Genomic DNA, 10,819 nt, shown 5'->3' on the forward strand with positions numbered 1-10,819 from the left:
TTTTCCATGCCCTCAATCCATTCCATAATAGTGTCCGTGTCCATTCTTCCACTGAAATGTGGCAATCCTTCAAAGGCTTTGGTGTTCAAGGCCTTAATAGCCTTCACAAAAGGTTCTTCATTGAGCAAGGGATCTGGTTCAGGGATAATGTCATCTATGTCTATAGTCTTCTTGCCTTTACCCTTGGTGTCTTCATCCCAAGGTCCTCGTGTCCTCTGATCCACCACTTCCTGCAGTTTATCCCTTATCTCGCTCATAGCTTCTTCAAGGAGTCTATTCTTCTCCTTCTGTTCTTCCACCTCTCTAGACAGCTCTGCATTAGTGACCATTCTACTCTCCCCTACTGATTCACCAGTATATAGAGACATACATAGTCCAACAAGTCTTTTAACTTGCTCTGATACCAATCTGATGGGTTGGTGCTTGGGATAGACTAGCCTAGTCTATGCTCTTGGATCCTTTCCTTGGATCACCTAGTGTTCTCCTCACACCCTAGGGTCTCTAGAAATTCCTTTTCTTGAGGAATCCCCTAACCTTGCCCAATCCACCCACCAATGAGTTGCTATGCTGCTCCTAAGGTCTCACCTACTCATGCGACTAAAAAACCCCTTACTATGGCTAATAAGGGCTATGCTTGTTCTACACCTTCCAAGGTCTTAGCAAGGTTATAATAGGTCTATTTCATGGTCTTCCCACCCATTCATGTGCCCCCAAGAGGTTTCAAGCCTTCAACCCCTTACCGATTTCACCATTTTGTGTTTTTGCCTTCAAATAGGGCTACAAGGATTAGGACCAATTAGGCCTCCTACCCGGTCTTTTAGGGCTCCCTCTCACAAACGATGCACAAACAACCCTATCTCCCAAAATGGACTATTATTTATTTGTCAAGGACTCAAGGATTTAATAGGTTTTAGGCCTCCAAGTGTCCGTACACTGTCCTAGGTGGATTTTAAAGTTTTCAAGGGTTTTTGTGAAGGTTTTTGGGGTCTGCCTGGGTCACAGTGAAGGTTTTGTGTTTTAGCCACCTTTTTTGGATTGGTGGAGGTTCCTCCTTCACACCAGTGATGCTTCACACACTCCTCTACCCCTCTTCCAAAGGGTGCACTCTCCGCTGACCAACCTTTCTCTCCAAGACCTCTCCAATTTGACCTCTCCTAACCAGGCACTGTCCAGTCTCGCCTAGGAGTGGGTCTTTGCTTGGCCTTCCTGCATTTTTAAGGGCCCTACTTGAATGGGACTATAGTACAGGGTATTCACTTCCATTCCCCATGGTTTCATGGTGATTCCACAATGGGGAATGGAGTTATGACTTCATTTGTACAACCAGTCCAAAACTGGACAGTGAGACTGCAAATTACAAACTATTTACAAACACACTCAACCAGTAAACAAAAACCTAAACTAATCACTCACAATGAAATTATTTACACTTTAGAAGACATTTCACATAGGTTTGCATGCAGTTCAATCCATTTACTTGCCCGATAACTTCATTCAATCTGACTGGTAACCAACAAACAGTCACAGTCAAGCTCTTCTTGCTTGGGTCGTACAATCTCTGACATCCAACCCATTCATTTAGGGTTTGAAAATACTTATACCACCCTTGGCCTCGGTCTGTGTGCCCATATTAGGGTTTTCCATGCCAAACTAAGGATTTTGACCTCCTAGTGGAAAAGCTGCTTGACAACTTTTAAAAGTTGTCATGCAACTTTTGCAACTTTTAAGCAACTTTCACAATGTTGCTTTTCATGACTCCTAAACCCACATTGGGCCAACCTAAGGACACCACCATGTTATAAAGGACCCCTAAACACCACAAAGACACACATACCCTCCATTTTCAAGAAAATCACAATCTTGACTTATGACCCCTAAGATCTCCACTAGGACCCTAACTAGGACCTATGAGCACATGGCTCATTATTTTATGTACAATGGCTACATAAGAAGCATAACACCAACAAAACAAGAAGGAGGGAGAGCTTGAAAGGGTGCTCCTACACCAGCAGCACCCCTAATTCACCTCTTAAATAGGTAAATGAAGCCTTTGGTAGAGGCTTGGTGAATATATCTGCTAACTGCTCCTTACTGGAACCATGTTCTAGTACAACCTCCTTGTTCTGAACTTTTTCCCTCAATAAATGATACTTCATCTCAAAGTGCTTGGTTCTAGCATGCAAAACTGGATTCTTGGAAATGTTAATTGCACTTGTATTGTCACAAAATATGCTTACCAGTTCAGATACATGAACTTTGAAGCCATTCAATACATGCTTCATCCAAATAGTCTGGGTGCAGTTCATAAAGGCTGCAACATACTCTGCTTCTACTGTAGACTAAGAGATACAACTCTACTTTGTACTCATCCATGAGACCAGTCTACCACTGAGAAAGAATGCACCATCGGTTGTGCTCTTCTGGTCATCTACATTACCAGCCCAATCAGCATCTGTGAACACTTTCAGGTTGAAATCATTATTGTATGGATACCATAACCCATAGTCAATAGTTCCCTTCAAATATCTAAGAATCCGCTTGACTGCTACCAAGTGGGATTCTCTAGGGCTTTGCTGAAACCGAGCGGTGATACCCACTGCATGTGCAATGTCCTGTCTACTATGCACTACATAATGCAACTTACCAATCATTGATCGGTAATCCTTCTCATTTACCACCATTGAGTCATCTTCTTTTGATAGCTTACAACCGATCACCATTGGTGTACCAACCGGTTTACTAACTTCCATGCCAAAGGTCTTCAACACCTCTTTGACATACTTGGACTAAGTAATAAAGATTCCATCTTTCATTTGTTGAATCTACAGTCCAAAGAAAAACTTAATCTCCCCTATGAGTGACATTTCAAACTCCTTTTTCATCTCATCAGCAAATTCATGACTCATCTTGTCATCACCTCCAAAGATGATGTCATCAACAAATACTTCACAGATCAGAATCTGATCTCCTTCTGATTTCAAGTAGATATTGCTATCTTCATTTGTTCTTTCAAATCCAATCTTCACAAGATGGGAGTGCAAGCATTCATACCATGCTCTAGGTGTCTGCTTCAGTCCATACAAGGCTTTATGTAGCCTACACACCATGTCACTATCTTTTGGTAGGGAAAACCCATCTAGTTGCTCTATATACACCTCCTCTTCAAGTATTCCATTTAGGAATGCAGATTTTACATCCATTTGGTATACCTTGAATCCTTTAAAAGCTGCATATGCAAGAAGCATACGAACTCCATCCAATTTGGCTACTGGGGCAAAGGTTTCTCCATAGTCTTCTCCTTCTTCTTGAGCATATCCCTTACATACTAGTCTGGCTTTGTTCCTTACCAGCGTGCCATCCTCATTTAGCTTGTTTCTGAAAACCCATTTGGTACCAATGACATTTTTATGCTCCGGTCTGGGTACCAAAGACCATGTACCATTCTTCTCTATCTGGTCAAGTTCCTCTTCCATTGCCTTGATCCAGTCTTCATCTTTATGTGCCTCTTTGAATGATTTAGGCTCAAATTCAGAGATCATACAATAATTCTCTCTGACCTTTCTTCTTGTAAGGATTCCTGCATCCTTATCTCCTATGATCTGCTTTGGATCATGATTCAGTTTGACATATTGAGGAATGCTCTTGACTGATTCCTTCTGCTTTTCTTCTTCATCCTCATCTTCATCAGCATCAGCAACTTCCAGTGTAGGAACACTATTACCGGTACTTGGCTGATTAGTAACTGGTTCCCAGAAGGTTACTACCGGTTCATCTCTTACTTGCTTACTGTCAGTTTCCTTAGGTTTTCCAGAATTTTCATCAACTCTAAGATTGATGCTTTCAACAATTCTCCGAGTCCTATTGTTGAAACATTTGAGAGCTTTGCTCTTGGTGGAATATCCTAGGAATATTCCTTCATCACATTTTGCATCGAACTTGCTCTCATTTTCACTGCTCTTGATATAACATCTACTACCAAACATTCTAAAGTAGCTTACCATTGGTGTCTTACCAGTCTAATACTCGAAAGGAGTCTTATCCTTTCCTTTCTTGATGAGTACTTGGTTCATTGTGTATACTGCAGTGCTCACCGCTTCTCTCCAAAAGGTGTGAGCAACTTTTCCTTGGATCAACATAGTTCTAGCTTCTTCAACCATAGTCCGATTGTTTCTCTCTGCTAAGCCATTCTGTTGTGGAGTCCGAGGGGCAGACAGTTGCCTCTTGATGTCGTTCTCTTCACAATATTTGTTGAATTCACCTAAAGTGAACTCTCATCCTTGATTAGTTCTAAGGCATTTGATTCTTCTACCACTTTCCTTTTCTACCAATGCTCTGAAAGCTTTGAACTTTCCAAAAGCTTCAGACTTATCTTTCAAGAATGTGACCCACATCATTCTTGAGAAATCATCAATCAGAATCATGAAATACCTATCTCCCTGCACACTCCTAGTTTTCATAGGACCACAAAAATTAGTATGCACAAGATCAAGTAAATTGTTTGCTGTGAAAGATTTACCTTTGAAAGTTGAGGAAGACATTTTCCCTAGTTGACATTCTCTGCACAAAGGATTTTCCGGTTTTCTCAGCACCGGTAGTCCTCTAACTGCCTTGGTCTTACTGGCCTTCACGATGTTATGAAAGTTTATATGGCAGAGTCTCCTATGCCATATCCAGCTATCATAAAATTTAGCCATAAGACATGTACTTACATTTGCATCCAACTGAAATAAGTTACCTTTTGTCTGCTTACTAGTGGCCATCAATTCACGATTCTTTCCTTTGATTTTGCACACTCCATTTTTGAATTCCAGAATAAGTCCACTATCATTCAGCTGGGCAACACTCAATAGATTGTGTTTGAGACCTTCCACCCAATACACATTGTCAGCACTGTTCTTTCCATTCAGAGAGATGGACCCTCTTCCTTTAACCATACATGGTGCATCATTACCAGAACAAACCACACCACCATCATATTCTTCCAAAGATAGAAACTTGCTTCGGTCACCAATCATATGGTGAGAACAACCACTGTCAATAATCCACTCATTGGAATTATCAAAGCGGGAGACAAAGAGCCTTCTTGTCTGACACATCTTCCTTTACTGCAACAAACACAATATCTTCATTCTCTTCATCTTTTGATTCCTCATCTGTGACACCTTCATCAACTGCAACAAAATAGTTTCTCCGGTTTCCTCCTTTGAATTTCTTGAACCTCTCCAATTTGTCCTTGTTGTCACCATTAGGACAGTTTATAGCAATATGTCTTATCCGATTATAAGAAAAGCATTTCAAAGGGATATTACCTCTGTATTTATCGGTTCCTTTAGGAAGTTTCTTGGCAAGAAGAGCTTCAAATTCCATCAGGATCCCCTCATCATCCATTTCTCTGCTCTATCTTGGTTCACCACTGGTGCTTGCTTCTTTTCCTTTTTTGGATGGTACAATAGAAGCTTTAAAAGCTGATTCAGTCTTTTGAACACTGCAATCAAAACTATTTAGCTCATAGGCTGTCAACTTTGCAATGATGGAGTCTAGGGATACCTTAGTCTTGTCTATTGATCTCAACTCCTGAATAGCAACAACCCTTATTGCATAGATTGGTAATAAGGATCTCAGAACTTTGCTTACCATAGTGGAATCTTCTATTTTACCACCTGCACTCTTGATATCTTCGACAACAGTTTTGATTCTTATTCCATACCGTTGAATGGTCTCACCTTCAACCATCCGCATGTCTTCAAACTTCCCTCTAAGGCTTTCTTCCTTAGCTTGTTTTACATTCTCATCACCGCCATAGATACTCTCAAGAGTGTCCCATACTTCTTTGGGATTATCTTTATCCTAGACATCAATAAACTCAATGTCAGATAAGCTGCTGATTAGGGCTTCCATGACTTGCCCATTCTCCCGTATTTCTCTCTTTTGATCATCGGTGAGAGAATCGGTAGGAATAACAAAAGCATTCTCAACATAGCTCCAGTGTTGAGCACCCATGCTTCTGATGCAAATCTTCATTCTGTCCTTCCATATTTTGAAGTTATCTCTGTTGAACTTTGGACCTTCCCTCTTCATCATTACAATAGGATCTTTCCCTCAAGCGGTTAAGCTCACAACATAGAGGATCTGGAGGATGCTCTGATACCAATTGATAACTCAATGATGAACAATAAGTGCCAAACCAGTACTAAGAGTTGGGGGGGGGGGGTGAATCAGTACAGTCACAAATTATTTTCCTGAACCAGTTTGACTACAAACACTGCAAATGTCTGACAGACAGTAACACCGGTTTGAAATAGAATGCAACCGGTAAAGCTAAGAATGACTGTGACAAGCATTAACCGGTTAATCACTTAGCTTTCCACTCAACTTAATACTACACTTCCATTTCACCTTTATGCATGAATAGATAATCTATCATAAAAAAAATAATAACAGGTAGCTCAGAAATATAATAACAACCAGCTCAGACACAAATCACTTAAATCATCACATGAAAAATACTACACATGACACACAAATTTTTCACGTGGAAACCCAACTGGGAAAAACCACGGTGGGGATGAATACCCACAAGCTGCTTTTGAACTCTTTAGAAGTCCGCTCTGTTAGGAGCCTAGTCCAGTTAAAAACTGTTACAGAGCCTAGTTTGAGATTACTACATAAAATATTTCACAATTGGGCCAATCCTCTCCTAATATTGAGGAAAACCATGAAAACCTAGCAAATTTTCTAGTGACTAGTTGTTTGTTGTAAGTTAACATATAATTGAGCATGTTTGTTTCAAGCATCCTTAGTTTATTTAAACTTATCAATATTAAAAATGAGATCACAAGAAACATATTTACATAGAGTTCTAAGAACCATAGTACTTTTAATGAGTCAATCACATTTAAAATTAGGATCTATTGGTTTTGAAATTGATCCACCAATGTAGTGAATTAATCCATTTTCCATTAGTTCACTCCAAGCACTTGTTTTCCATGTTGCATAATTATGTGGAGTTAAAAGAGAAAACTTATGATGATCCATGCCTAAAATTTGAGAGGACAAGAGAGAAGTAAAAGAATAATCACACAACACAACCCCCTATAATTCATAATAGTTCCATTATAAAGCACAAAAAATTATGCACTTTTAAAAATTTGCGCTTGAAAAGGACTTTGTATGACCCTGAATAGTCTCAAAAGTTCTTAAAATGAGAATGATTCAACATAACTTGTGAAAAAATAAATTCTATTAAAAAATTATGCATCAAAATAAAAAACCATCCACACCACTATGAAGATCATGAAAAAGTAGCCTATATAGAAAAAATGAGGTTATGAGCCAAGTTATAAGCTTTAAAAGTTTGATTGCAAAAGTGAAAACTTCATTCATTAGGAGGAGATTTCCTTAGATGCCTATTGATGTCAATAAGGAATATTTTTTATCCCTAAGTATACTTCATGATAGAATATCCCTTTCTTGGTAGAATCTTTATTGTTGCATCGAGAATATTCTTTTTGTGATTGATGGAGCTATTTTCAAAGAATCTTAAATATTCTTTGTTGACAAAATATTCTTAAAATAATATTCTACTTGATTGGTAGATTTGAACAAAATGTATTGTCAAGATTCCCTTTATGGCCTGAGTGTTGGAGGTGTAGTAGGGGTGTGACAATCATGTGGCCCAATCAACATTAGACATGTGGCATGTTATGTGCCTATTGTAGTTTGTCTCTATCTAGGTACTACACAAACAATCCTTATGAAAGGTTTACTTTTTTAATTTTTAGAAAACAACTTTTCAAAATAAAAAAGTCTTCAATTTTTTTTTTGTTGAAAAACTACTTCATAGAAAAGGATTTTTCTTTTAATAAAATCATCATATTGTCAAAAGGTAGAAATTTTGTTGTTCGAAGCCTTAAAATGGTGTATAAAACCTAACTCTTAAAAATTCCTTTAATGTTAAACAAGAAAAATCTAAATGCATTGAGTTTGAGCTTCAGAAGCCTTGAGAATTAAATGTGCAAAACACAAAATTGAGGAAAAAATTTGTTGTGACTAATTTGAGCTATGAATAAAATGGAGAAAAAACCAAAAATATCTAGATATGAAAAATTCCACATTAATAGAAGGGTCATAGCCCTATTAAAGTGGAAAAAGACAATACCTACTCGAAAGTTTCCAAACCCATTAGTTTTTTTGTATCCATAGACACATCTCCGAAATTCGTCAATTGTCGAGAGCCTGTGAAGAAGAGCTATATAACATACAAAACAAAAAATATTGTCAAAAAATAAAGACAGAACCAATCAATGATAAAGAAAAATATATAAACCTCACATAATCCACATGTACCCTTCCATAGTCTCTCTTCTACTGTTCAACATAATACCTTTGAAATAGCACCCTATGACGACAAAGGAATGACAAGTTGGGACAATGGAGCATACAAAAAGATTAGGTTGAAATGGGAAGAATGTTAGCAATAGTTTTATTAGGAGTAGGTTTAAAAAGTACAATGCATTATTTATAAATAATTTATAGATTTAACTTATCTAGTAATAGGATATAATTTGTTTTGCTATTGGTTTATTAGGAAATAAAGGTAGAATATATTTATTTAATTATTAATATTATGTTGTATAATTAATTAACATTGTGCATGCATATTTGAATGATGAAGTGAATTTTTTTGTGACAATGTAAGTATTTGTGGAATTGCAATCAAAGATTGAGTGTGGTAATTGACTATGATAGATTGGAAGTTTTTGATTAAGGAAAATCAGGTTTTAAGGGACCCAAAACCCGCTTACATAACAAGAAGAAAAACATAAAAGAAACTAGAGAGAAAAGGACATAGTAAGAAAAGTTGCGAAAGATCAGCAGAGAAAACAACAGCTAAAAGCCAGCGAGGGACTGGCAACCAAAGACCCGATTACATGTTAGATAAAAACTTTTATAGACTCTTACGCGTCCTTGATCATCATCATCATAGCATTAGCAACTTCTTTCAGGTCTTTGTTATCTTGCATCTGATGGGTGTCTTTAGTCTTCGTCTCCATATCACTGGTAGTTTGCCTTGTTCTTCGTCTAGAGGAGTGAGGAGTAGAACTGGTGGCCAACACATCATCAATGATCACCATCTCTTTGTTCTTCTTGTTCTTCTCCAAACAAGCAACCAGAGCATTCATGTTTTGAGACGAAACCTTCAAAACCTCAAGGCTATGCTCCATAAATTTCTTCAAGGCCTTCTCGGTTTTAGTAATTCGATTGATGATAATTTCATTATCAACCTCTCCCTTTTCTTTGATGATTCTAATCACATCTTCAAGATGCTTCAAATCTCCCTTACTCATTTCTTTTTCCGGCCAATCCTGCATTTCTTCCTCGTCCTCTGCCTCACTGGTATCCACTGCTGCATCCTATTTACCTATAGTATTGGTATCCTTAATCAAATTCTGAATTTTATCATCCAAATCTCTCTGTTTATTCTAAATACTGGAGATATTTTCAATCACCCATTTCTGGAAGTTGAAAATTTCCAAAGTGCTATTTTTGGCAGAGTTCAAAATGGAGTCCGCGGTCTCCATACCTAGAGCAGAGCTCACAGACCTAGGGTTTACCTCCTCCATAGTGTGGTAAGCTTCAGCCCTGCTATTCGAGACTTCCGACTCTTCAAAATACTCTTTTCTCTGCACCTTCTCTTCCTCTCCCTCAGCCTCTTTCTTCTCACTCTCTGCCTCAACCTCAACCGCCTTCCCCTATTCCTCCTCTGAACTAGCTTTCACTTCCATGTCATCTTTAGCTTCAACAACAACCCTCACTTTCTTATGAAGAGGAATGTTAGACGAGTCTTCATCAGACTTAGAGCCCTCATGACCCTCAGACATGTGGGCATTTTCCACCAAAGGATTTAGGTTTTCTGGCATGGTCGGCCAAGCCATCATTAAGAGAAGAAGCTAAATAGAAAGGCAAAGAGATCTTCAATCCATGGCGAAAATGGTTTAGGGTAACAAAATGATAATTGTAAACCTTCAAAAACCTACCATCAACCGTTAGGTATTCCATTAAAACTCTTAACATCTTCTGCCAGAAAGATTTTACCTGTTGAGGGAGATAGTAGGACACATTGTCCTTCTTGGCGAGTCGAACCCTCTCTTCATCATTTTTAGGGAAGTTCTTGGTGGCTTCCACCAAGAACTTGCGGTCTCTGTAAAATTTGGTACCTTCCTTCTGTAAACCTGTAACCTCCGCCACCAAGTCTTCATCTAGCTTCCAAGTCTGCCCAAACAGAGTGACTTTGTTATTGCTCCATCCCTTGGCGAAACCATGAGACACCGACTTTTTACTCCCGTGCAGTTTTTCCATGTAGTCAGTGAAACCATACCTGTGCAGCCTCCGCCATATTTTTCGTTCACTTTTCCAGTTGTCACAGCTGGAGGGCTCATTTCGATTAAGATTACCCCCCATAATGTGATTCAGGTCGAAACCCTCACTAGAGCACGAGATACTCAAATGTTGAAGAAACAAGATACCTGGACTTAAGCTCAGACTCTGGAACAAAACGCTGGATTTGAAAAACAGGGTAATTTCCTTATTATTCAAATAGTCTTTAACGACATTCAAAATGAACCAACACTTAGAAGATTAACTCTGTCACACCTGTTATCATAATCACAATGCCTTAAACAAATCATCAGCTGACACTTCACAAAACTCCAATATCTGTCTTTGATATTCGAACCCAGAAAAGTAATAATGAACTTAACTTGTACCATGGATTCAATCAAATAATAATTGCTCATGGACTACCTTCTTACAAGCAACT

The sequence above is a fragment of the Cryptomeria japonica genome, chromosome 7 (assembly GCF_030272615.1).
Source record: "Cryptomeria japonica chromosome 7, Sugi_1.0, whole genome shotgun sequence".
NCBI classification, from domain to species: domain Eukaryota; kingdom Viridiplantae; phylum Streptophyta; class Pinopsida; order Cupressales; family Cupressaceae; genus Cryptomeria; species Cryptomeria japonica.